The 27,331-nt window shown below is 33.0% G+C and overlaps 1 protein-coding gene and 1 long non-coding RNA gene across 3 annotated transcripts in view; one reads left to right on the top strand and one right to left on the bottom strand.

Moving 5' to 3' along the window:
- The window catches only part of LOC124540426, a 32,246-nt gene extending 23,641 nt beyond the window's left edge, over positions 1 to 8,605 (bottom strand). The window contains exon 1 of the long non-coding RNA XR_006967141.1: positions 8,376 to 8,605. This is a non-coding gene — a long non-coding RNA (uncharacterized LOC124540426). The remainder of the gene's footprint in view (positions 1 to 8,375) is intronic.
- The window catches only part of LOC124540425, a 93,444-nt gene that overhangs the window by 23,630 nt on the left and 42,483 nt on the right, over positions 1 to 27,331 (top strand). The window lies entirely within an intron of this gene.

The following is a 27,331-nucleotide window of genomic DNA, read 5'->3' as shown; positions in this document are numbered from 1 at the left end:
CTATCCACTAAGCCATAGGAAAGAGCTATATTTCCTCGTCAGCAACAATTTAACTGTTCTAATTGTTGTATTGAACATTAAACACATTGGCACCATAAAATATATTCCATTACCATACTTTATTCATATATAATATCATTTAATACCAAACAGAATATTTTTTTACTAGCATGCTATAACTCGTAATATTAAACTCTATGACATATATAGCGTTTCGTATGCAGTGGAAGGTTATTCAGTAAAGATGGATTTCCACGGCTGATCTGCCAATAAAACGCTATTGGACCGCTGACTCTATATGTTCAGACAAAATTGTGATATTCCGTATGCATTTTGACATTCAATATTCGAGATTACATTTTACAAGTTCTTTGAAGGCTACAACGATTGAATGCTCGTATTTCAATACGAGGTATCTAAATTTTTTCATTTCTACCGCTACACATTTGCTTGTGAGTCTTGGGTTACATTTTTACTTATTTTACTTACTTGTTCCGATTATTAATTTTGAATCATCAAGCAAGTATTTATTTTCTCATATATTGACGACTTATACAATATAAAAATTAATTTTTCCAGTGCATGAAATCGTTGACTTGGTTAATAAATAGCAGGAAGGTATATGGTAATCTTAAGGTAAGGTCCTTGTGAAAGCCCGTGTAGGTAGGTACCATCCATTGATCTTTAACAAAAAACCTTCTTGCTGCTACTGCCGAGTTTTTAAAAGTTCATATCTGAGGTCAGTCTTGTTTGCGAATTTATCAAGGTAGCAGACGAAATCGATCCAGTGCCCCCCAAAGAGACGAAGAGGGTACCGCTACTTTAATACTGGGTATTCAAATATACTAGAGTGCCCTAGGTGTTCTGGGCACCGAGGAATAACACATTCCAATATTACCCTTTCGACCTATTCATATAGAGGAAATGCTAAGGCCTTTTCTGGTCTCGCTGGATTTTCCAAAATAAACATAAAAGGCCTATATAAATGACTATCACTTGATCTGATATTATGGTATAATGTGGTATTGTTGAAGTGTCTTAAACAAACATATTTTTGTGATATTCATAAAAATTGCTCGAACAATTCTAAAAATCCATCGAATCCATGGAATCCATTTGGATTCCAATTATCCGGTTCTTTGCACTCGTCCCCGATTGTCGCCGTGATCCGATTTGTTCGATTTTAGTACAACACATGTATTATACACATTGTCTAAGCCTCGAAAGACAGTGCTTATTAAACAATAAATTATATTTAAGCTGTATATTAAATGTATTGATGAGAAATCATTTTTTTTAAGCTTACTTTGAAATATTAGAGATAATAGTTTAACAACATTAAAGGCTTAAATATATATATACAAATATGAACTAAAACTAGTTACTGTATAAATCTTGTATTTATATTTATGTTTGATTATAGTTTAACTAAATATTATAGTATTACTGATGGTATAAAAATAAAGCAAAGTTTATGTTTTTACTGTTGTATTTATAAATTATTTTATTTAGAACAAATATCATCAATTTACTTAATTTATTGTAATTTCGAAATATATATCAAAATCAAAGTCAAAAATCTGCATTCAAAATAGTAGAATGACTATTGCTTCACATATTACATGTATTGCTTATAAATTTCCTACTGCTGAACTGAGGCTTCCTCTCCTTTTGAGGAGAAAGTTAGGTTAGGTTTGGTTATTCCACCACGCTGCTCCAATACAGGTTGGTGGATTTTGATGTGGCAGAATTTCGAAATTAGATACATGCAAGATTCCTCACAATGTGTCCTTCACCGCCGAACAGGAAATAAATAATGAACACAAATTAGGCACATGCAAAATTGTTGGTGCTGGCTATGAACCCGCAATCATCGCTTAGGTGTACGCGTTTTAACCACACGCCTCTTACAATACATTTGCTTATTGACAGTCAAAATTCTATCACTGGTTCAGAAAAATACCTCGGACCTGAGAAGAATTAGCGAAAGAAACTTAAAGAAAACAGACGGTTTAAATATTTTTTATGTTCTAATAATCGATGTAAAAATAAAATATTTATTATTACTGTGATAAATGTAATTTCTTCTTTATTCACTTAATTATAACACTCACATTCAAATTGAAGCATTCACAAATAAAATTCATAATAAAACGAACATTATAAAATAATGTAAGTGTGTATTTCGAGCTTCACACCTAATCGACGGTTTAGCGAGCAACTTGTAGACTTTTATCTCAAAATTTTTTGTCCTTAATATACACTGGTTTAAATGGGTTCTCTACTCCGCGGTATCAGCTTCGATTCCCAGCCGAGTCGATGTAGGAAAAGCTCATTAGTTTTCTATCTTGTCTTGGGTCTATTTATGGTGGCGTCGTTACTTCTGATTTTCCATAACGCTTTAGCTACTTACATTGGGATCAGAGTAATTTATGTGACATTGTCCAATATTTATTTATTTACTAGCGACCCCTACCGACGCCGCACGGGTGCAATACTGATGCTTATATACTACAGAATTTGTTTATTAAAACATCACATTAGAAACTTCTAAAATTACTTAATTCTAAAATAACTAACTATAGTGTTACTTGACTATATCGTCTATGTATTATATACAAAAACCTTACTCTCGAATCACTCTATCTATAAAAAAAACCACATCAAAATCCGTTGCGTAGTAAGCATACATAGGGACAGAGAAAGCAACTTTGTTTTATACTATGTAAAACAAGATTATTTCTTAGTACTGCTTCTTTGAGCCCACTTTAATTTTGATTTTCATTTTCTATATTTGAATACAACACGACCCTATTGGGCGTAGCAGATGACTAAAGAATTAACGTGCTTTCCGAGGCACGAGTACAGAAAACTTTCAAATTCCATCCTTAAGTTTTAGTCTGCCTCTCCTAGCGTTTAAACTCAAGACATCGAGGTCTGCATATATATCCACTAAACCAATGAGGCGGTCTCGGGTATCAAAAGTTACAAGGCAAGCAAATGCATTGTAACATAAAATACAATGATATTGTGCAATTGTTATTATGACGTTGAAACTGATGATTGGTCAGAAAATAAAACAAAGCTTATGTTTTTATTGTTGTATTACCTTTCACAAATACATCCATATCGGTCGATGAATTCTAGTCAATATTATAAATGCATACTGTTACATAAAATAATGTTGGAAGATTGGTCTGTTCAGACTTTTGTAGTTGCGACGCTATCCGATTGTGATTTAGCTTAGGAGTTTTGTTGGGTCCGCAATTATTTCTGACATCATCATCCTCCTGCCCTTATCCCAATATTATTTGGGGTCGGCGTAGCATGTCTTCTCCTTCCATGCTTCTCTGTCAGATGTCATCTCACAAGTAACATTCTTTCTAACCATATCCTCTTTCACACAATCCATCCATCGTTTCCTTCGTCGTCCTCTACCTCTATATCCGTCCACATCCATGCTCAAGGCTTTTCTCACAATTATTCCTGACCCAATAAAAATCCTCAAAATAGATTACCTGTATAGACCTGTATTATACCAGTGCGAGCCGTAAATGGTACCTAGTTATATATATAGATTTGCACTACCCTGCTCTAAAAATCAAATGTCTTAATAACCTATAAGGAAACGCTACCACCAAATCATATCGAAGTTAAGTTTAAATTCCAAACCTCTATAATAGAAAAGAACTTTGTCCAGTAGTGGGTGGTTATCTACCATGCAGGCCATCTATCATCTTGGCGATGTTTTATGTGACCGAAGAATACTTTATTTTTCTTTTTAATTTATAGATAGGCAAATGGACTCAAGTGTATCATAGTTAGTGGACACAACCGCCTCTAAGCATTGGCGCTGTAAAAAATTATAAACATACCTTACTTTGCCAACATGCCACCAACCTTACGAACTATGGTTATATATCCCTTGAGCCTGTTCTCTCTGTGCTGTATCTCGACTATATTAAGTACTGATGATTAGCGGTAGATAATCTGATGACTGAGTCGTATCTAAGTCGTAGTCGTACCTAAGTAGGGCTTGCATTGAGCCCTACTATCAAGTAAAATAAATAAATCGTAAAAGGCTGTAACGCCAAGCTATATGCATAGTTGAGCCTTGTCGAACCAAGCCGACTATTAGCGACGTCACATCCGATTATAAAGAGAGAGATTAAATACTCGAAGTATTCTTTTTGGAACGGCATTCGCTAGTTAGAGATGGCCCAGTGGTTAGAACGCGTGCATCTTAACCGATGATTGCGGGTTCAAACCCACCAAGCACCGCTGATTCATGTGCTTAATTTGTCTTTATAATTCATCTCGTGCTTAGCGGTGAAGGAAAACATCGTGAGGAAACCTGCATGTGACAAATTTCATAGAAATTCTGCCACATGTGTATTTCACCAACCCGTATTGGAATAGCGTGGTGGAATATGTTCCAAACCTTCTCCTTAAAGGGAGTGGAGGCCTTTAGCTCAGCAGTGGGAATTTACAGGCTGTTGTTGTTGTTGTTTGTTGTATTCGCTAGTTTGGGCGAGAAAAACTGTTGCCAATGGCAACTGGGAAAGGAAACCAACATGATCGGATGCAGTTCAGGATTTGCAGGTTTCGTAATATTAACATCAGAACCTGAACCAGGTTTTAGGCGTTTTTCTTGACAAAAAATATTTTTTTAATAGAACCTAGCTATCGCGATCAGTGGCTTTATATTTAATTATTTGACCCGCGGTGCAGACTCATTTAGCATTGATTACACAGTTTACAAAGAAACATCTTTTGATATCATTATAAAATTCCCAAATTATTAAACTTAGACAACAATACAAAAAAAACACAATGATATTTCATCTAGACAAAGATCTCAAGCAAGATTCACTTTTATTTAAAACCCATTGTATTCAGTTATCAGGGTCAGTAATGTAAGAACCGCTATGTCGACCTTTTTTGACCGATTTAAAAATAGAATCTAGGCATTCAATGCATACAAATAAAAAGTATAATTATAATTCTTATTTCAAATGAAACCTTTTTTGTTTGTTATTAGTCTTTGTTATGCCAACAGGACAGAAAGCCACAGATTATTTCGCTTATGTCATGTAAGAATTATACAATAATATTTGTTGAAACTTTTTGACAGCTGTTGACGAATGAAATGTCGCTCCAGTATGATTGTTGTTTGGTTACGTCATTGCAAATTCAAAATGGTGGACGATGACGCAATACGCCAGTATTTGAATCTATTGTAAATTGAATTAATAACAAAATCAAATAGTTTGAGAGATTCCAAATTCAAATATTTTATTTTTTTTTTATTGGCAAAGGCCGACACTTAGGCAATACATTTAAAAATGTATTTAATTATATATACGTACATTAACTAGTTATATCCACTGTTACTCTGGTCTCGTTTGAAGGTTGAGTAAGCGAATGTAATTACAGGAACAAGAGACTTAGTACGTTGGGTCCTGAAGCCAACGGTGCAATTTAAGACATAAATAATCCCACTATTATATATGAATTTAATCCTCATAAAAATACGAAAACATTTAAGTTATTTTAATTTATACAGTGATACAATAACGAAAACAAACCTAAGAAAAAAAAATAAAATAGTAAGTAATATTAACTATTTCTTACATCTTCAATGTGCCGCCAACCTTGGGAACTAAGATTCTGTATCCCTAGTGCCTGTAGTTACACTAGCTCACTCACCCTTCAAACCGGAACACAACAATACTGCGTACTGTTGTTTAGCGGTAGAATATCTGATAAGTGGGTGGTACCTACCCAGGCGGGCTTGCACAAAACCCTACCACTAAGTTATAAGATCATTATAGGTAATTAATGAAATAATATAATTTGGATTAGATATGTTAATTTAAAATTATTTCTTTTGGCATTTAAAGAGACATTAGCACTACACAAAAGAGCTATTAAGTGAAAGCCAAAATAAAAACGTTTAGAGTTAAAATAATTATAATATAATAAATATTGGACAGCATTAAACACATTTCTCTGATTCCAATGTAGATTAGAAGTAATGACTGTACCACAAACACCCAAGCAACATAGAAAACTAATAAATATTTGTACATCAAAGCGGCCGTGAATCGAACCCGGAGCCTCGGAGTGCCACCCATGAAAATCGGTGTACACACTACTCGACCTCGGAGGCATTCAGTTAAATTGTATGACAATACAAATACCCGGGTATTACCGAAATGAAATTACTAAATTCGTTAATAGTAGGCTTTTTCTTAAGCGTTCTTTTTTCTCGTACTCTACTGCGTCGATAAGGACTACAATAGCGTGCACTTGTGTTACTACATATATTATGAAAAACTACTGTTTTTTTCAATCCTGTTAGTAGAAATAATGGACAAATAAATGTTATTATTGGTTAATAAATTATTTTACCTCAGTATTACTATAATAACTTATTTAACATCAATATTTTGTCACTCATGCTTGTCATTCGTAAACGCCATTTTATTATTAGATAAATGACTCAGCATGTTGCTCTACTTTGCTGATTGATCTCTTACAAGGTTATACACGTAAAATTACATTCGTGCAAATTGTTATTATTGTTACTACATTTCATGTTCAATTTGGAAGTTATAAATTTAAGCCGGATTTATATTCTGCTGTAGTTAATTTGTTAAAATTTACGTAACTTGGAATAACGTTAAACTACCTTTGCTAATGAAAAAAAAATTATAACCATGTACACTATTGAGTACGTAGTCACACGTTTTTATTTTTTTTTTTAATTATGTGTTTGGCCAGTATTTATAGCTCGTAATAAATTGTGAATAAATCGTCACCAAATTTCAGTGTAAGCGAAGAAGTAAAATCAGCTAACATCTCATCATCATAATAACTGGTCTGTCGGACGTAAAACTGACAGGACTGCCTGATAACAAGTTGATATTGGCATTTTTCCAAAATGGCGCTAACATTACATAATTATTCGGAATAAAAGTAAGAATCATAGGTAAATATAAAAGTATATTACTTCTAAGAATAAAACTCTATTTTATCTGTTGTACAAACTATCAATAATGCATAGTTTTCTTTTTTTTTTTGCTATTGGTAATATGGTTTCAGCCTATAATTATTCCACCAACATTAGAAATTATTGTTAATAGTAGTAATAAAGAGTTATTATATTATATTTCAACTAACTTTAGTTGTTTTATGAGTAACACAAAAGTTGAACGGGGACTAATAAAAAGTAATTAAAAAAAAATCTCTTTATCAATGCTTACAGTTTTTTATGCAAATCTAGTTGTCGCCTGCGAATTTACATTTTGTGGTTTGTCATCAAATATTAAGGATATATTCCCTTTGCCGTCCTTAAGGTTCAAGATTGCTTCATAATATTCAATTGTTTGAGCGTCAAATACTAACAGGCAATTAATTTCGCGTTTACAAATAATATTAGTATAGGTATTAGAGTAAAAAAAATTAATATCAAACTTAAGAATATATTTTTGTTGCTTTGTCAGGCAAAATGTTGATAGTATCAATGAAATGAAAAGACGTAGAAGCTTTTATTGAAACGCATAGACAACATTTGTGTGGGTATTTTATATAAGTAACACACATCGTTAATGAAAAAATACTTTGACCTCTAAATTCCCGAAGAATACCTTCCATTAAGTGCTTAGCTATATTTTTCTTTTTATATTATGAATTTACAAGAGTGCTATAAGTAACGCCTTTTTACGTGTGACTTAATGTGCGTTACAGTAACGAATTCGATGTTTGTTATCGTTCTAAATGCGTTTTATTGATTCCGACATTCGGCGAAATGGAACGGCGCGATGGAAATCGTTTATATACTTTTATTTTTTAATTATTTTTAGCTCGAAGTTCCAATAAGTGCAATGTTATGTAATATTATTTTATAGTAAAGTGTTACCATATAATAAAATTACTATTATATTTTTATTCAACGAAAATGTTACTTTTATTATTAATTATTACGTCGATAATTTTATTTAAACATAATTTTATAACTTATAGTATTATAGTCCTTCAAATAGTACAGGCTTGATAAATATAATGATATGTATAGATAACATACGATGAGGCTATCCTACAGTCCAAATATAGATTTCTCGAAGGGGCCGTGCGAACGGTCAGTGCGTGCGCCCCAGACTGTGGTATCGATCCCACCACCACCGACCACCACTCCCTCGCGCTACTTGCAGTCGGCCATCGCCCCGCGACACGAGACCACTTACAAGAAAAAACATAATTCCGAAAAAATAATAATAATAATATGTAAATGTCAACTGTCAAATTTCGCGCCAAAATCGTGCAATTTTTTTTACCAAGCGTCCAAAGTGCCATAATATTTTTTTTATTACCTTAGTGCGAGTACTGAGCAACACCTAATTCTTAATTACACGGATGAGATGATTCACGCTGACCCGATTCGTGGATAGCAGGCATTATCTCAATTTACAGAATTAAATTTCATAATTGCGCCGCTGATAATCTTAAATGTGGACATCGTGACATTCGCAAGAGATACACTATAAAGAACCTAATCTGAAGTTTTTAATCGATCGCGCATTAAGGAGGTGTATTAACTTTCACCGTAGTAATTCAACTAACAATAGAATGCAAAAAAGGAAATTATTATCGGCCGTCTATCAGATGCAAATCATTACGGCACTTATCTAGCCCCTACTGAGGGAGCAGGAGAGGAGATAGAGGCATCTCGCTCGTCACACTAACCTGACAGAGCGTAATATCGGATTTTTCTTGTCTATCAGCTGATATAGTCTTTTGAGGCCGCGTTGGTTGAGACGCGATGGTGAAGTGAAAAATGCACGTTTTGCATGGCGCGGTATAGTGAATCGTCGGTGTGACTCAGAGAGGCGGACTGCGCAGCCGCGTCGGAACGTTTTTTCCGAACGAATTTTTCTGAACCGTTGTTACAGCGTCAAAACGAAACGAAACGAAATTCTTTTTTCGAATATTTTACAAGTTTTTATACACGATTTTTTTTGTGTGCTGTTTTTTTTTTTTAATTTGTGCTAGTGAAATGGTGTCGTGATATTCTTTCTTATAATGGAAAGAAGCGTTTTGGCAGATACGAGGCACGTTCAATGGGCGTCTGAAGTAAGTATTTTTTTGAGCATTGACCTTTGAACTTTCGTGAAAGCGGACCAGATAGCGTTGCACTATAGCAGGAACGATTGCATTTTCTTACCCAAGCAGTTATATAAGAAATGAAACAACGTCGCGTTGGTCTTTAAATGGAATTTTAGAACAGCACATCGGTGTTTTTATGACTTAGTGACGAGGATGTGTCACGCGAGACCAGCGCCGTTGGGGTCGCGAATACAATTACGAAATTTTTAATAAAACCTTTTTTTAAATAAATACTTTTTTTTAATTTTACTTTTATATAGATACAACTTTTTATTGCTTTTTTATGACTGTACATTAAGATTACATTGTACCGTGAACGTAAACGTGTACGTTGTCACTCACACTTGTGTCTTTGCTTGTATTTATTATAAAGTATTGGATTGACGTAACGTTTTGTTATAATAGTAACCGCTGTTGTAGTCGTTGCATTACATTTTATAACATCATGTTGAAATAAATAATGAAAATTGCTTGTCAAAGCTTTTTTTAAATAAAGAACTGCATTTTTTTGTATTCTTATGTAATGTCACATTCGATTATTTTATTTTATATCTGTACTTATTATTATAAATGTGAAAGTAACTCTGTTTTTCTATCGCTCTTTCACCAATTCGCTGAACCGAATTTGATGAAATTTGGTGTGAAATTTGAACTCAAAGGAAGGACATGTTACTACTACTAATTAGGACACTAATTACTGTAAATTGCACATTTACAACAGCATTGTAAAACTGTTTATTTAAAAAGAGCAACTATGCGAGTTTCTTGCCGTTTTTTCTCGCTAGAAGCTGCTTTCCGAAACGGTGGTAGTATTTAATTGTTGACGATTCAAAAACGCTTCATTGTGAAGTTTACTTGAATTATATTGATTTGATTACTTTTTTGCCTACCACATGACAACCAAACCTCTTAAACGTAAAGGAATAAGGACCTAGTAAGGAATAAGTATCTTATTTTTTATCCATCTTCAGTACTTTTGTAACAAATTAAATTCATCTTTTACATTGTTAATAATAATCGCGTAATCACAATTGTTTTCATTGTATAAAATTATAATTGTTTTGAAAATGGTGATTAAGAAAATGTATTATTCAAAATGAAATATTATAATGTATTACGTACTCGTATATTTAATAATTAATTTGTTTGTTTTTGCTTATAATTATATGCCGCGATGGTTTTGTAGCTAACTCAGTCAGAGTCGAGCTGCGAAGGTGTGGGTTCGAATTTTAAAATAGTATTTAAAATCGAATTAGCTGAATTAGATAATATGAGCGTCCAATAAAAAAGTGCACATACCTTTATAAAACATTCTTATGCAATTATCCGAATATTGTGATAATATCATCCTGTATATGTATATACGAAAAAAAACAGTCACCCACACTATAAACAATTTCCCCAACGTTACTTAACCAAAAACAGTAATAAAAATAGTTGTTAGAATATAAAACATCATAAAATATTCTTGATTAGTTCCTTCCAATGGGATGTTGACATCAAACGTAACAAAATACTATACATCGTCTATAAAAAAAGTTTATAATTTCCTTCCTCGAATGAAACATTTTAAAAATAGAATTCGAAATACGAATAACATAAAATACCTTTTAAATTTAACAGCTGAAAACCAAATTACCTATAGCTGACAGTTTTTTTTTTTTAATATAAAGTGTCGATGGTATTAATTTGTAATGCCTATTTCTTTTTTTAAATGGAAAAATATTTTTTCCGTTGCAAAATGAAAATGAAAATATTCTTTATTTAAATATGTGATCAATAACAATTTTTAAATTTACATACACCAGTTCAAGAGTACAACTCATTAATTACTCTTTCCCACAAATATAAATACATAATTATATCAATCAACATAACATATTCGAATGAAGATATACCAAGAATACTAACTTCAAGTCTCAATCATGAATAGAGTAAATAGCATTATAAAAAAATAGAAGTGTCTATGTACATCCGGTTACAACATAATCGCTATATAGTATTATGTATTTAATGACAGACAACATAAAATAAATTAAACAATGATTAGAAAATTGTTATTAAAAATCCCGAGTAGGTAAATTAAAACGATCATTAAATAAAACTTTACACAAATGAAATATTATATTTATTATTTTATACTAGCGGCCTGTCTTTTCACGCGTGGATATAAGTTTTGTTTTTTTTTTATTTTCCTTTTTGCCTTTTCGTCGAAATAACAAACGTATTTAACATTTTTCAATACATATTTAACATTTTTCGTTTGTTATTTCGACATTTTAACACAAAAACCTTAATAAATTATATACCTAAACCTTCTTTATGTATCCATCTGTCTATTAGTGAAAACCGCATGAATATCCGTTCAGTAGTTTCGAGTTCGCGAACATACAGACAGACAAGCGCGGCCTTGGGCCGGCCTTAATATGTAGTGATAATTTTATGTCAAAATGTATACACAAAAAGTTTAAAGAGAGAAAGGCCTGGAAGAGCAATAACGCAAAATGCGTTATTGCTCTTCCTTACGTATTTTTACTTTATTTTACTGTAAGCTGCATACTCGGATTTGTATGTTGAATACCTAATTGGCAAAGTTAACACATTCCGCTGTTTTATTAAAGAAAATAAACACACCGCTACGGAAAGGATGTATAGACTTCGCGGAGTCGGAAACTTGTTAAAAAACAAGTATCACACTAATGTTATATTAGTTATATGTGAAGCGAACCGAGCGGGCGGCGGTGCTATTCTGTGAACACATTTCGCATCTCACTTTTGAAATGATGAAATTCGACTAACGATATTTTGATAAATATAACCTACTAGCGGCCAGCGCAGCCCCAGCTTCGCACGGGTGCAATGCTGGTACTAAATATAGTATAGATTTTTTCTTGTTTCTTTACTATATTATCCATTTATTATATACAAAACATTTGTCTCGAATCCCTATTAAAAAAACCACATCAAAAGATCTAAGCATTCAAAGACAGACAGCGTTAAGTGAGTTTGTTTCATACTATGTAATGATGATGATGATAAATTTTATCAAAGTCATAATCTTTATCAATCTAATATTGTAAGATTGTCAGTCATGTATAAAACTACTGAACCGATTATAATAATAATTTTACTAAGAAAGTTTAGAGTTGCAATCAAAGTTAAGCAATCTCCAATTTATATTAATAATAAGACTTCAGTCTGAATCACAAAACTGAATTTCAAAGAGCAAGCGAGCAAGGGCATTATACAATAGCGGTTTATGTCAAAAAAATAACTCAAAACTGAAGTTTGGATATCGATAATAAACTCCGGAACTTAGATAACCGGTGAATGTAACAATAACAGATTCTGTAAGAGCAATAAAGTCGTATTTTTCCTTGAAATCAATGTCGTCTATCAATTTTTGACGTTTCACGATCATGTTCCGTGGTGAGTTTCGAGTTTCTTAGTACAGAATAACTCTGCGAGTCACATGTAAGCCCCTAGCAGGTGATGTATGAATTATTTTATTATTTTGAAATTTCAACTTGCAACGTTTCTACGTTTCCGTATTTCGTGAGCTCGGAGGTAATTTGCTACACGATTTTAATTTGTTTTATTGTACTTGTATTGTTATTTTAATGTTATATATTTTTAATTGACATATTACGAGATATTTTAATATAAAGTTGTTTAAAACACATATAGTAAGAACGACATTGTATTATCAAAATATATACGTATAAATTAAAGATACACCAAAGTTATGGATCTTATTATATTGAGCAAATGGACAACTGATGTAACTACTGAGTTTCTTGGCGGTTCTTCTCGGTAGAATCTACTTTCCGAACCGGTGGTAGCTTCAGTTAATTGTAAAATGACGATTCAAACGTGCTTGTAAAAGCCTACTTGAATAAAGTTTATTTTGATTTTGAAAACTAGCTTCATCTATAATATACATATATGTTTATGTAATCCATGTCTCCATTCTGTTATATAATGCTTATATACCTTTATATGTTGTAACAATCTAATAAATGAAATGCATATGCAAAGTAGGTCCGCGAAAAATCCATAAAAGTATTTTAAGCACAAATATCACGCTAGCGAAGTTGCTCGCTAAAACTAGTCTAATAAATAATGAATGCTTTGTAAACGTAATTTGAAACAGGGGAGCGTTGCCAAACACCAGCGATGTCAATAAAAATGCAGACATTATATAAAAAAGTATCTATATGTTTACAGCCAGTTTTAATGACTTTGTACAAAAATTTAAATATGGATAATTTTTTTATTTTTTTTTATTAATCGATATTAATATTATAAATGTGAAAGTGTGACAGACAGAGTGTCTGTTCGTTGCTTTTTAACAACCAAACCGTTCAACGGAATTTCATGAAATTTTGTATGAAGCAAATTGGAACTTTAACAAAGGACATAGGCTACTTTTTTGCCTGTCACATGACAACCAACACCCTGAAACGAGCGAAGCCGCGGGCAACTACCAGTATAACAGAAAAGATAAGATAGTTTTGCAATGCTTTTATAAAATAATTACTAAGCCGATATACATAGAACTTATAAGAGAAGATACAGAACGATAATTGAAAAAGTTTAAAAATATTGGTATTCCCATTTGTTTTTAATCTATGGTTTTTAATTGGCATTTATTATTAATTTCAGTATCAACAGTGAATAAGCGAAATATAGTATTTAATATTTGGAAACAAAATTCTGTATTATCGAGGTGACCCAAATTGGCGCTCCCGAGTTCATTAACCTGACACTGATCTAAATTTCCTTCAATTCTCAATTCAATGTGTGGTTTCGCAAAACTATATCAATTTATTTTGTCTGAGGGTCATACATATAAAATTATTTAATTGAAAATTAGACAAAACACCGAATTTCTTTTGACTGTTCTCAGGTCAGAAGAATTTCTTTATTAGTTGTAGGTGCTGATAAAAGATAGATGTTATTCTTAACTTAAAGCAATGATAATAACAGCCTGTATATTTCCCACTGGGCAAAGGCCCAGGAAGGCCCAGGGAGAGAGGAGACTCTCTTTTAAAAGAAGGTTAGGACCAAATTCCACCACACTGCTCCAATGCGGATTGGTGAATTCACATCAGAATTTCGTTGAAATGAGACACAAGTGAAAATCTGATATTTTTTATAAAACGTATAACATTTGTTGAAAGTATATTGATTTCGTAAAAAAACTTATATAAAACCACATCAGTGTCATTTAATATTTTTCCGTGAAGAAAAGCATTAAAACTATTTATAAAATGCAATTAAAATTAAGTTTGGGCGACGCAATCTCTATTTGCCAAGTCGTTTTCACCGTATTAAAAACTATTCTAAGAAACGCAAGGTTTTTACACAATCGAGACGGTTTCTTAGCGATAATCGAGTAAAAACGTGAAAATTGTAACTCAAATATACTTTTTTTAAGTTGCAGGAATTTTATAAAATATTAATTTAACCCACAGAGCCTAGATAACCCAGTGGTTGGAACACATGCATCTTAACCGACGATTTCGTGTTCAAACCCAGGCAAGCACCACTACTTATATGTGCTTAATTTGTGTTTATAATTCGTCTCGTGCTCGGCGGTGAAGGAAAACATCGTGAGGAAATCTGCATGTGTCTAATTTCATTGAAATTCTGCCACATGTGCATTCCACCAACTCGCATTGGAATGCGTGGTGGAATATGTTCTCTCCTTAATGGGAGAGGAGGCCATTAACCCAGCAGTGCCCAGCAGCAACTTTACTTTTTTTACTTTATTAATTTAACAAAATTATTTTATCTTTATATGAAAATCAAATTATTCTTTATTCAAAGAGGCTTATACAAGCACATTTGAATAGTTAAATTAAGATATTGTTAATTGTATATTGTTGAATTAACCTATCATCGGTTCTGTAAGGAGATTCTACCAAAAATAACCGGCGAAAAACACAGTAGTTACTTTCAACCATTTATATTTTACATATAGATTATATATGTCTAATATCAATCATGGTTGTTATTGATCAGGTAGTTAAACAGTTACTACCTAGGAAACCACAGACAGTTAAAAACAAAATAGATAATTATTTATCCCGTATGTTTATAACCTACTAGTTTGAAGCCCGCGATTTTGCTCGCATTTTAGAGATTGGTTGTCATATGTTAGGCAAAAAAGTAGCCTTTGTCCTTTCTTGGAGCTCAAATTTACTTCATACCAATATTCATCAAATTCGGTTCAGTGGTTTGGTTGTGAAAGAGCAACAGACAGACAGACCTCTGTCTGTTACTTTCACATTTATAATATTAGTGTGTGATGTATAACAGATGCATAAGAAACCGCGTCACTAAACCCTGCTAGTTTTTGTAAATAATAATAAAAACAAATTCCGTTGTAAATAGTTAAATCATGAGTGTAAAAAGTTAATCGAGAACCAATACAAAATCAGACAGCGTGACGTATTCCAGTTTGACAGCGGCATCCGAGCCGAGCGAGATTCATCAGGCCGCACGATATTGAAACATAATGATTTGAAATCATTATTTAGATTATCTATACTTTATTAACATAATAATTAACAACATTAAATGTTTAAATATATATATATATATACAAATATAAACTAAAACTAGTTACTGTATAAATCTTGACCGCGTGGAATGGTGGCAAGAATACTAGCAGCATTTCCCCGTTGAATCGCAATTCCGATCCTCTGGGCAAAAAACGAACCAGCCCTCCTGTCACCAGTGGATTATCTTAGAAAAGCGGTCGGCAACCTGCGGCCCCCGAGCATCTTCCTTGCGGCCCGTGGATGTTTTGTAAAAAAGTTGACAAATACATTAAACATACAAAAGATAGCATCTCAAATACAACCTCAGACATCACACTAAAATTAGGTTGTTTGTAGTTTTCATTTATTTATTTTTCTATGCTCAAACATATAAACATAATGTAAGTATTATGTGTACGAATTTAACTCTATATCATTTAACAATTTTCAATAGCATTTTTCTTTTATCTATGGAATATGGCCCAATATACCTAATATCGGGCTTCTAAGATTAATATCATAACTGCGGCCCGCCTATACTTTATTTTGCCACCTTGTAGCCCTTGCCTGCCAAAAGGTTGCCGACCGCTGTCTTAGAACATAGACACTTAAATGTCATCGATTATCAAATCATAGTTTTTAATTATGTATGCTCAAGGAATCATACCATTCTGCCTAAAATAAATAAAAAATTTGCAACGTTCCAATTCTGTTACATGTAAAAAACGATCCATGTGAAAAATGTTTTTTTTTCTGTTCTTTTTAAAACGTGCATCAAAACTCATAAATTACATGTGCTAGTTGCAGATCCGTACAATTGGGTACCGCGCTCATCCACCATAACAAATTAATGGTGATTAATTAATACAAAAAGCATGCAAACTGATGTTAAATCTGTTAAACAAAACAAAATTACGAACAACAAATGCGGATGTACATGTGTGTGTAATTTGTATGTGTGTGTTTGTTCATACGATTCATCTCTGGCCAAACTTTTTGGTAAATATAAGTAACTAAATACAAGTGACTCCATACATAACTCAATACATAGATTTATGTTATCCAGTTGTGTCAATAATTAAGATAACTCAAACCTTTTTCTTTTCGCTGGAACAACTCGTCACGTTTCTCCACGTGGATGAAAGTGGGCGGGAGATATGTGGGCCTCGTCGGTGCCCTAAACGCCGAATGCGCCCCGGTACATCGGAATACCCACAAAAAACCAGCGGTACCCTTTCCGTTTTTTCGGTAGGCGCCATGGAATTACGTTCGCATGCTACCGTAAAACCCTGACAAAATAACCCAACCCTAAACCAAAACAAAGGAACAATCATTACAAACAATATAGATGTACTTGCACTAAACTCCATTTTCCAGACCATTGTATTTCAATGGAACAACGGAAAAATGGAGTCCAGTTACACGTATTGGTCCTGCTGGTATATTTCTTTACGTACTTTCCAAATATTTGGACTGAATTCACTGACAAATTTCAACTCCGGCACAACTAATTATTCAACTGCAAAACCCGAATATTTCTTTCATTTTTGTTCAGTGGAAGTCTCCAAAACGGGCCCTGGTTTATGTAGACCTACCCACTAAAACTAATTAGGTAGTAGTCTTCGACCCGAATTGGGTAGGTTGCGTTATTGTTAATATCCACAGTCCATCCTATTTTGTGCTCATTGGCCTGGATGAGTTTTCCTCAGGGAAACAGGATGCAAATACGTGTAGACTAACTATTTTTCTAAGGAGTGTTGCAATGTTTTCCCCAAAAGGTCTATCTGTTCGACATTTTGTATTTGTCGACGCTATTTACACCATTCACCACTAATGGTCGCGGACGACGTTTTACAAATGGTTTAACTTAATAGAAATGTTTTTGCAAATGTATACAAACGAACTGTTCAATATAAATTGTGAACCTGATGAATAGATTAATTACTTACAAATCCAAAGTTGATTAAGATTTATTTGAAATTAATCTTAAAATTTTGTTTTAGTGTTATTTGGCTGGCACTTTCTTTAGTGGGAATTTATTTATTTATTTGATTTGTTAGCGATTTTTACATTTCTCATTCTTACAAAAATATAAAATTGTTTACATCCATATATTATGTAAAGTAATTAAAAAGCAAATACAACATCTTACACTATTAATTACTTCATTTTTTTTTTCACTAATTTATTTATTTATTCTTTAAAATCCCTTCATATCTGAAACTCATGGATTGATCTGTTGATACCTGATCACTATAAAATATTGACAAACTGCAATCATGTCAAACCAAGAGTTGAATTTGCTCACAAACACACGAGTTGTATGCACAACTCACTGTAAGAAACTCGACCAATTAGAAATTTTATTAATTTTAAAATTATAAGTCATTGATTTTGCCCAAATGGCCATTCCGGATAAATATGCCCCGCGTAAGTCTTAAACTCCCTGTATCCTGTATTTGCAGTGAAAATTGTCAGGACTCTCGAAAACATCTCATCCAATGATTTATTAGGCATTAGGAGTATCACGATGAATCACTTAAAAATACGTGGCAAAAATAAGCGGTAATTTCCTCAGCTGTACTTTGAATTTCTTTGTGATGGATAGCTTGGGAGCAAGAAGCGAATTATTAGGTAAACAGAGGGTTCTTAACTTTTATATTTATAATACTGCTAAGTGTTTTCAACGAGAGCCGAAATGGCCCAGTGGTTAGAACGCGTACATCTTAACCGATGATTGTGGGTTCAAACTTAGGCAAGCACCACTGAATATTCATGTGCTGAATTCGTGTTTATAATTTATATTGTGCTCGGCGGTGAAGGAAAACATCGTGAGTAAACCTGCATGTGTCTAATTTCATAAAAAATCTGTCATATGTATATTCCAACCGCATTGGAACAGCTTGGTGGAATATGTTCCAGACCTTTTCTTCAATGGGAGAGGAGGTCTTAGCCTAGCAGTGGGGACATTTACAGGCTGTTGTTGTTGTTGTTTTCAACATTATCTCTAGCGAAGAGGAAAATTAGTCAATAATGTAAATGACTTATTTCCAACGAGAAAGATTTTGAAAGTAAATCAAACTCAGATTCAGAAAAACCCAACGAAAATCGATGTAGAAGGTAAACAAAAGCAATATTAAAATCGCAATTTAAGATCGCTTAGTCTATAATCCGTAGCTCGCTATGAACAGGTTTTAAACCAGAAGAAAACGTCGGCAAAATGTTCTCTTAAAAATCAAAAGGTTATTATTATTACATGAAATGTTTATTTTTTATGGTATAGGTCGGCGGACGAGCATATGGTCACCATAACCCATAGACAATGCTGTAAGAAATATTAACTATTCCTTACACCGTTAATGTGCCACCAACCTTGGGAACTAAGATGCTATGTCCCTTGTGCCTGTAGTTACACTGGCTCACTCGCCCTTCATACCGGAACACAACAATATTGCGTACTGTTGTTTAGCGGTAGAATATCTGATGAGTGGTGGTACCTACCCAGGCGGGCTTGCACAAAGCCCTACCACCAAGTATAACTGTCAAACTTATTATATCATCATTACATAATATATGTCGCTTACCGCTATCTGTCCCTATGTATGCTTATATATTTAAAATTACACAACGGATTTGATGCGATTTTTTTTCAATAGATAAAGTGATTCGAGAGGAAGGTTTTTATATATAATATATGGACAATATACTAAAGAAATACTGATAATTTAAAAAGTTTCTAATGTGATGTCGTAAATAAACAAATTCTGTAGTATATTTATTTCTGTAGTGTAGCCGAGGCGGGTCGCTAGTTAAACAATATAATTATACATTTTCGATTCGCAGTCATTTTTAATTATAAAACTTTTGACGGAAAAAATCCATTAAACTTGAGAACGGTTTTTCCTAATACTGTGAAATAACGGTTCGAATTTGATCCAGGGTTCATAAATTGATTCATTTAAGATTGCTTTGTCACGCTATTTTTAAGAATATTTAAATCATTGTCATTGTCAATTTGACAACTTAATAATCGAACTTGGTAAAACTTTAGAAGTTTTTCCTTGGTTTCAAATAGAACTAACTTATTAATCTATACATATAATATAATTGGAGTGTCTGTTTGTAATATTAAAATAACCGCTTTTATCAAATGCATATTTATTGTATACGGTACGTGTACGGAAATAAAATTTTTTGCAACTTTGTCTGTTTATTTGTTCCGGCTAATCTCTGCAATGGTTAGACCGATTTTGACGGAACTTTAACTAGCAGATTGTTTATATAAGGAGTAACTTACACTACAACAATATTTTTTTTGTTTAAAATGTGCATAAAGTTGAGGCCATAGATTATATCATATAAAATTGCACAGCTTATAACGGACACGTGTTGGACTCTACTCTCGTTTTTATCTTAGCAACACGTAATATCTATATTTTTATGACGGAACATGGCGGTCGGACGAATGAACCACTTAATGGTAAACGGTCACCACTGCTTAAAGACATGTGCTGGATGAAATTCTAAACATAGCTGGCTGGTTAGAATTACTCACTAATCCTTCAAACCGGAACATAACAATACTTTGTTATGTTGTACTCTACCACCAAGCAGAAATACTTGATAAAGTTCTAGAATGTCTAATGAATGAGTGATACCCAGAAGTATCGCCAATACTAACGTTTTCACAACTAGATATATTAAATTGTAACATTTTAATTTGATTCTATGTTTATTATGTGTATGCAATCAGCGATGTGGTTCCCAATATACAATAGTATATTGAATACGCTGTGAACAACTTAAACAATACACAGAGTACGAGGAGAAAGCCCTGGGAACGTACATTGAACCGTGTAATAACAATCAGAGAATTATTATACCTAATATTAAGGTAATGTATGTAACTTTATAGGAATTTCCTCGTCAATATTTCATGGTAGGATCGAAGTCTGAATCTTTGGTAAGTAAAGAAAATTTGTAAAGTAACAGGCCTCCTCTTCCATTAAGGAGAGGGTTTGGAACATATTCCACCACGCTGTTCCAATGCTGGTTGGTGGAATGCACATGTGGCAGATTTTCGATGAAATTAGACACATGCAGGTTTCCTCACGATGTTTTCCTTCACCGCCGAGCACGAGATGAATTATAAACACAAATTAAGCACATATATATATAGTGGTGCTTGCCTGGGTTTGAACCCGCAATCATCAGTTAAGATGCACGCGTTCTAACCACTGGGCCATCTCAGCTCAATCTTTGGTAGCAAGTTTTAAATTATGTTCTAAAATGATAACTTAAAAGTGCTTATCGATTACTAGTTGTGTCCCGTGGTATGATGATATTATAAATGTGAAAGTAATTCTGTGTGTCTGTGTATCAGTCTTTCACTGCTTAACCGAATGCGATGATATTTGGTGTGAGGCAAACTTGAATACCAAGAAAGGACATAGGATATTTTTTTGCCTGACACACGACAACCGACACCGGAAAACGCGAGCGAAGCCGCGGGCAACATCTAGTATCTATATATATTAATGTTATTGGTGTGTTTCTTTTCTTTTTTTTGCCATTCGTGATTAGTTACTTAGTTATTTTTTATGCCATAGATTGGCGGAGGAGTATATGGGCCATCTGATGGTAAGTGGTCACCATCACCCATAGACAATGACGCTGTAAGAAATATTAACTATTTGGGAACTAATATGCTATGTCCCTTGTACATGTAGTTACACTGGCTCACTCAACCTTCAAACCGGAACACAACAATACTGCGTACTGTTGTTTAGCGGTAGAATATGCGATGAGTGGGTGGTTCCCACCCAGGCGGGCTTGCACAAAGCCCTACCACCAAGAAAATAAACAAATTATGTAGCATATATATGGTTAAATACCTTGTATATCTTACCTTGTATATGTTGATTTCTCAAATAAATAACACAATAAAATTATCTTGGTATACTTTAAAACGCTTTGCACAGTTATTACTCTATCAGATACAGAAAGAGTAATGATGAAGTCTTGAATTAAAGCAATTAGCTTATTATTATATAGCAAGTTTGAATTCCTTCGAGGCGTCATTTTATAGAAAGCTGTTGTTAATGATTGCATGTATAATCGCCACATCTTGATCGAGTTGTTGACGTGAACAAATAGTTCACTAGAAGTGGCATCAAAACATTTAAAACAGTTTTTAATTAAAGAACCACAAATAACAGACATATAGCAAAAAAAATATTATCTTTGTTTTTTATACAATGATCTGTTGAGTAATTGAGACGTGAAATCATAGTAAATAAACGTACTTTCGTATGTATAATATTAATGTAGTTATTAAGTGAGGATAGTAACTTCATTCTGTAGTACAAAGTACAAAGTTAAACTAAATTAAAACCAAAGATAAACTAATAATGTCTAGATGCCGACTTCGCAAAGTCAAAAAATACGTCCTTCCTGAGGCAGGTAGTCTTTTTTATAATAAGATTGCACAGTTATTTTTACCTTGGCCTATTAAAAAATTAAATCACAATTTTAAAATATTTGATAAATAAGGCACGTAAATTTAATTGGCCTTTGTTGACATACTCTTTACTTAATTATATTTTTGTAATAGAGCAATGGGGTGTAGACTGTGGTACTGAGCTACAGTAGAACTGACAGTTGAGACATGGAGTTGCTTGTCGTTTCTTCTCGGTAGTCTTTTTTTCCGAATCGGTAGTAGCTTTAATAATTCAACACTGCAACATGACAATTCAAAGGTGCTTCTATTTTTCTGAATAATAATAAGACCAACCTTACTCCAAATTCTGATAAAAAAAACTACGTCATAAAGTAGTTGAATATACATTATTTTATGTAATACAAAATGCCATTACGACAGATGTGCCATTTCTATTATTTCTTATTCTATGACAGCTTGGCAACAGAGAGCCAGCAAGAGCGCCAAGAATTATTAATTATTTCAATCCGTCATAACTCTTTGATATTAAAAAAAACAAATCATTAATCGAATATAAGCAACTAATATTCGCCCGCGGCTTCGCTTGCGTTTTAGGGTCTTGGTTGCCTGAAACATGGCGTTTCAGGCAAAAAGCCTCTCTTTTCTTAAAGTTCAAGTTTGCTTCATACCAAATTTCATCAAATTCCGTTCAGCGGTTTGGTCGTGAAAGAGCGACAAACAGACAGAGAGACATACAGAGTTACTTTCACATTTAAAGAAAGAAAGAAAAAAACATTTATTGACATACACACATATAAATGGATGGATAATAAAACAACATAAACAAAGAAAGATATAATAATTAAAAATATATATATGTATATATATATATATATATATATATATATATATATAATGAGTATAAAACTTGTGTGCAGTCAAAAGGAGACAGCTCAGGCTATGTGGGATTTTTATCCCTCTGCTGATTTTCAGCTGTCTCCCTTGTAGCCACGCAATGACAGTATCAACTTAAACATTTGAGGGGTACGAGTCATTTATATTATTAATATAGATTAGTATGTGCCTTGGTAACAACAGTCCATAAATCTCTCACTGCTTAATAAAGGTATTTTGGGACATCCTCTTAAAGATAATATTTGAACGTTATTCGACCACTCCTTCACTCCTCACTTCCATACGGGTTGATGGGTTCTTTCACACAACAGACGCACGCGGTTTTCTTTTAGATATTTCCATTATATTACATAGATATTTCGTACCAGTGAGAGATGAATCCAAAACACATAAATTATATGAAAGAATTTTTTATATTTATTTTAGGCATCATATTTAAATATGTAAGAATTAAATTACATCAACTTGGTGGTAGGGCTTTCTGCACGCCCGCCTGGGTAGGTTGAATGGTATTTTGTGTTCTCTCAAATAAGGAAAAATGAATCGTCAATATATACGAATATCCATAATTAATACACTATCTTGCGTGTGATATATGTCTTTTGATAGGGTATATTCGTATAATATGCATTCACATAAATGCCCTAAGCAATCATATACAAAGTTGTACTAAAACTTAAATTTAAAACAAAAATTGGCTTTGTGTCTGTTTCATACACAACAATTAAAAAAAAAAGTTATTCAAATTTGGAAAGCACTAAAAATAAAATGTAATTACTGTAAAATTAAGCAATTATATTTAATGATCAAGGACGCCTCAGTTTTTCTCATGTAATTAAACTTATAATTAAGGATATTTTTTCAGTTTTAGTTAATTGATAAGTATCCTTAAAAATTTGAGCTGAGGTGGCCCAGTGGTTAGAACGCGTCCATCTTAACCGATGATTATGGGTTCAAACCAAGGCAAGCACCACTATGTATATGTGCTTAATTTGTATTTATAATTCATCTCGAACTCGGCAGTTAAGGAAAACATCGTGAGAAAACCTGCATGTGTCTAATTTCATCGAAATTCTGCCACATGTGCATTCCACCAACCCGCATTGGAACAACGTAGTGGAATATTTTCCAAACCCTCTCCTTAATGGAAGAGGAGGCCTTATTCCAACAGTGGGAAACTTACAGGCTGTTACTAACTAAAACTACTATCCTTAATTATGTAAAATCGTTATCAAATTACAATTAGGCATTATGGCTTGGATCGTTACCACTAAGTCAGACGCTAACGACGTAAAGTCACCTAAAATTCTTTCATTGAGGTTAATATCTTTACGAAGAGTCGTACTTTAATTTTGAAAATGGCGACGACCTTTACTTGATTATGAAACTTTTATTACTCTGTAATGCACAAGCGTATTTTACGTGACTTGTATATGATACCTGAAATTAAAAATAACAATCTTTTAATTATGCATATTTCTTTCTTAATATTTTGGGCTTACTAGTGTGAATTTAGACGAAAGACACAAAATTTAATTAACAAAACTTTTTATTTCTTGGTTTGGTGGTAGGGCTTTGTGCAAGTAGGTTTGGGTAGGTATCAGCCACTCTCCATATATTCTAGCGCCAAACAATAGTACTTAGTATTGTTATGTGCTGGTTTGGAAGGTGAGCCAGTGTAACAGGAATAGTTAATATTTCTAACAGCGCCAATGTCTCGCCAGTGGTGACCACCAGTTGTTCATGCTCCTAATTTAACATATACATTTCCTGTCCGCAAATTTGTCAATACTTCCACTACAATCGATACAAATAGTAATCAGCCTTACATGAAAACATTCAGTTTTCCAGGAAAACGATTAATTCATAGAGCGATTACTAATCGTGCTAATGTAAGCATGGCCTTGCTCGAACTTTGTGTGCTAAAGATTTCACGTTTATAAAAGTAATTTCAATGGAACTTTTAAATTTAAGCTAATAAAAGATCTATATAATTTACTTTGAAAACTGATAATGTTACTCCAAATACTTAATATTTTTTAACCTATTTTCTATCTATATATATGTGTTACTGTAAGATTACAAAATTCGTTAGATTACAATCTATCTTATGAGATTGTAAACTGTCGAAATTTTGTGAACCGTGAAATATAATTGCAATTTAACGTATTAATTTTCGCTATATCTGGATATGATATTTGTTGAGTAGGATCATTTTATCGAGTAGACCGAAGGGAATTTTGGAAATAATAGCCCTAAGGGGTTTAAAAGGGTTTTAAAGGGGAAATCTGTCATTTTTTAAATAACCATTATTTTAATATTTGAGCTACTTAAGTGAGATGAGTGGATACGTATTTTAGCGTTTTTGGATATTCTACCCCTTAGGGTGAAAAACACACCAATGTAGTATACGAAGAGATCTTATATTAACGTAATATTTGAGGTTAATCTGTAAAAATCTTATAAATCGTTTATTTCCAAAAAGACCTCATATTGGATGTTATTTAGTTTGAGCAAAAACTTTAAACATGTCGGAAATTCTCATGCCAATTTACTGGCGTGTGGCGTGTGAACCAATAGTGTTATACATATGACGATATAACATTTTATGTAGACCCTTATTCTGCCCTTGTATTATTATATAAGTGCCTGCGCTCGCAGTTTCACCCGCTTTAAGCGACTATTAACTCAACAAGCGTGAGTTTCGTATTCTTGTTTAGTACAAAGTATTTCCTTTTCATTTCACATTATACGGCTTTATTACCAAAAGTTCGGTTAGTTCTTAAATGTTTCACGAATAATCGATAATTAACAACTGGGGCATGGCTATTGGCTGTATATTATCAAATAACACCCAGTGAAGCGTAAGAGGTGAAGGTCAACGCCCTGGACGAACAGCTGGTATAACGTTGTAAGGTTTCAATGATGGTAAGGATCGATTGATTACCAAATTATCTTTATACGCTTTAATCTATGTATGTGTCTCACTAATCTGGACTGGTTTGTTTTTTATGTGTGTGTGTGTGTGTGTGTGTGTTTGTCTGGTTAAGATAAGACTCGGTAAGATAGAATGTATGATCGTCAAGATCTGAAAAACCTGATTTTATCAAGTCGTGACGGTCAGCTGTGTAAAATTACTGAGTCTATATAAGGTGACATAAATACTTATTGTATTTATGCAACTATTTCAAGTTTCAATCTACAATATTTTATCAAAAATACAAAAAAAATCACACCATTGGGTACCAAAAGTGTGCTATTTTACAACTTGGTACACTTTTCACTCAGAATATCTATTTTTTGTACCAAAGATTCAACGTTTGCAGAATGTTTAACGAAACTAGCGTATTCGAGCACGAAAATTCAACACAAGCCATATTAAGATTATCACAAAAGAAACGTCTACCGCAGGCGTTTCATTCGTCGATTTTTCTACTTCAATTTTCGCATCAACAGCGTTCGTTCTCGCTCATGACTCTCATCTCGGAGAACAAGCAATTAACAAGCTCAGTAACCTTTACGAGATATCACGGGAGGCTGGATAGATTGCATTTAGGATACACGTCCGGTTCTTGGCTTTTAGGGTCAGATGTTATTACAACGATATTTTGAAAATTTTGTCTATTAGGTAATTTTCTAGCAAAATATTGGATTAAAGATATTTACTTTTAGAGTTTCTATTATTTATATTTCATTTCGGTATAATTATTGTTTTAACAAACAACTTTCCAATTTATATTTGTACAATATAATTGTATTGTTAGTAAAAACAGAAATCACATATTTTTCTTTACTTTGATTTTCAAACCAAAGAAAAATAATATCCTTTTAAATAAACAGATTAATTGGATATATTTTCTTAGACACAGTCGTGTTTTTGAAGTACAATTTTTTGTTTAAGATTTGACATTTCAAATCTTGTAATTAATATTCAGATATAAAATTACTATTGTCTACGTTCTCTTAATAAAAATCTCTGAAACATTATTGTGTTACTTGAAATACATATCAAAATTCAATACCGAATATCTCGTCTAGAATTTCATTTAACTTTCATATTTACGTCATTCATTTGTAGTGAAATAATTAAAGCAATTAAAAGGCTTAATTATCTAACAATAGTTATTTTATAACACGCGCGAATACGTCGTGTGAAAAATGAAAATGTACGAATAAGGATCGGTGCACATTTGACGCAAAACAGCGCAGTGTTCGGATAAACGCGCTATGAAACCGATTCTTTTGAAGACAAGTCGTTCTC

This window comes from Vanessa cardui, chromosome 25, assembly GCF_905220365.1.
Source record: "Vanessa cardui chromosome 25, ilVanCard2.1, whole genome shotgun sequence".
NCBI lineage: Eukaryota > Metazoa > Arthropoda > Insecta > Lepidoptera > Nymphalidae > Vanessa > Vanessa cardui.
Note: the sequence above shows the minus strand (reverse complement) of the source record. Positions and strands in the feature narration are given on the sequence as shown.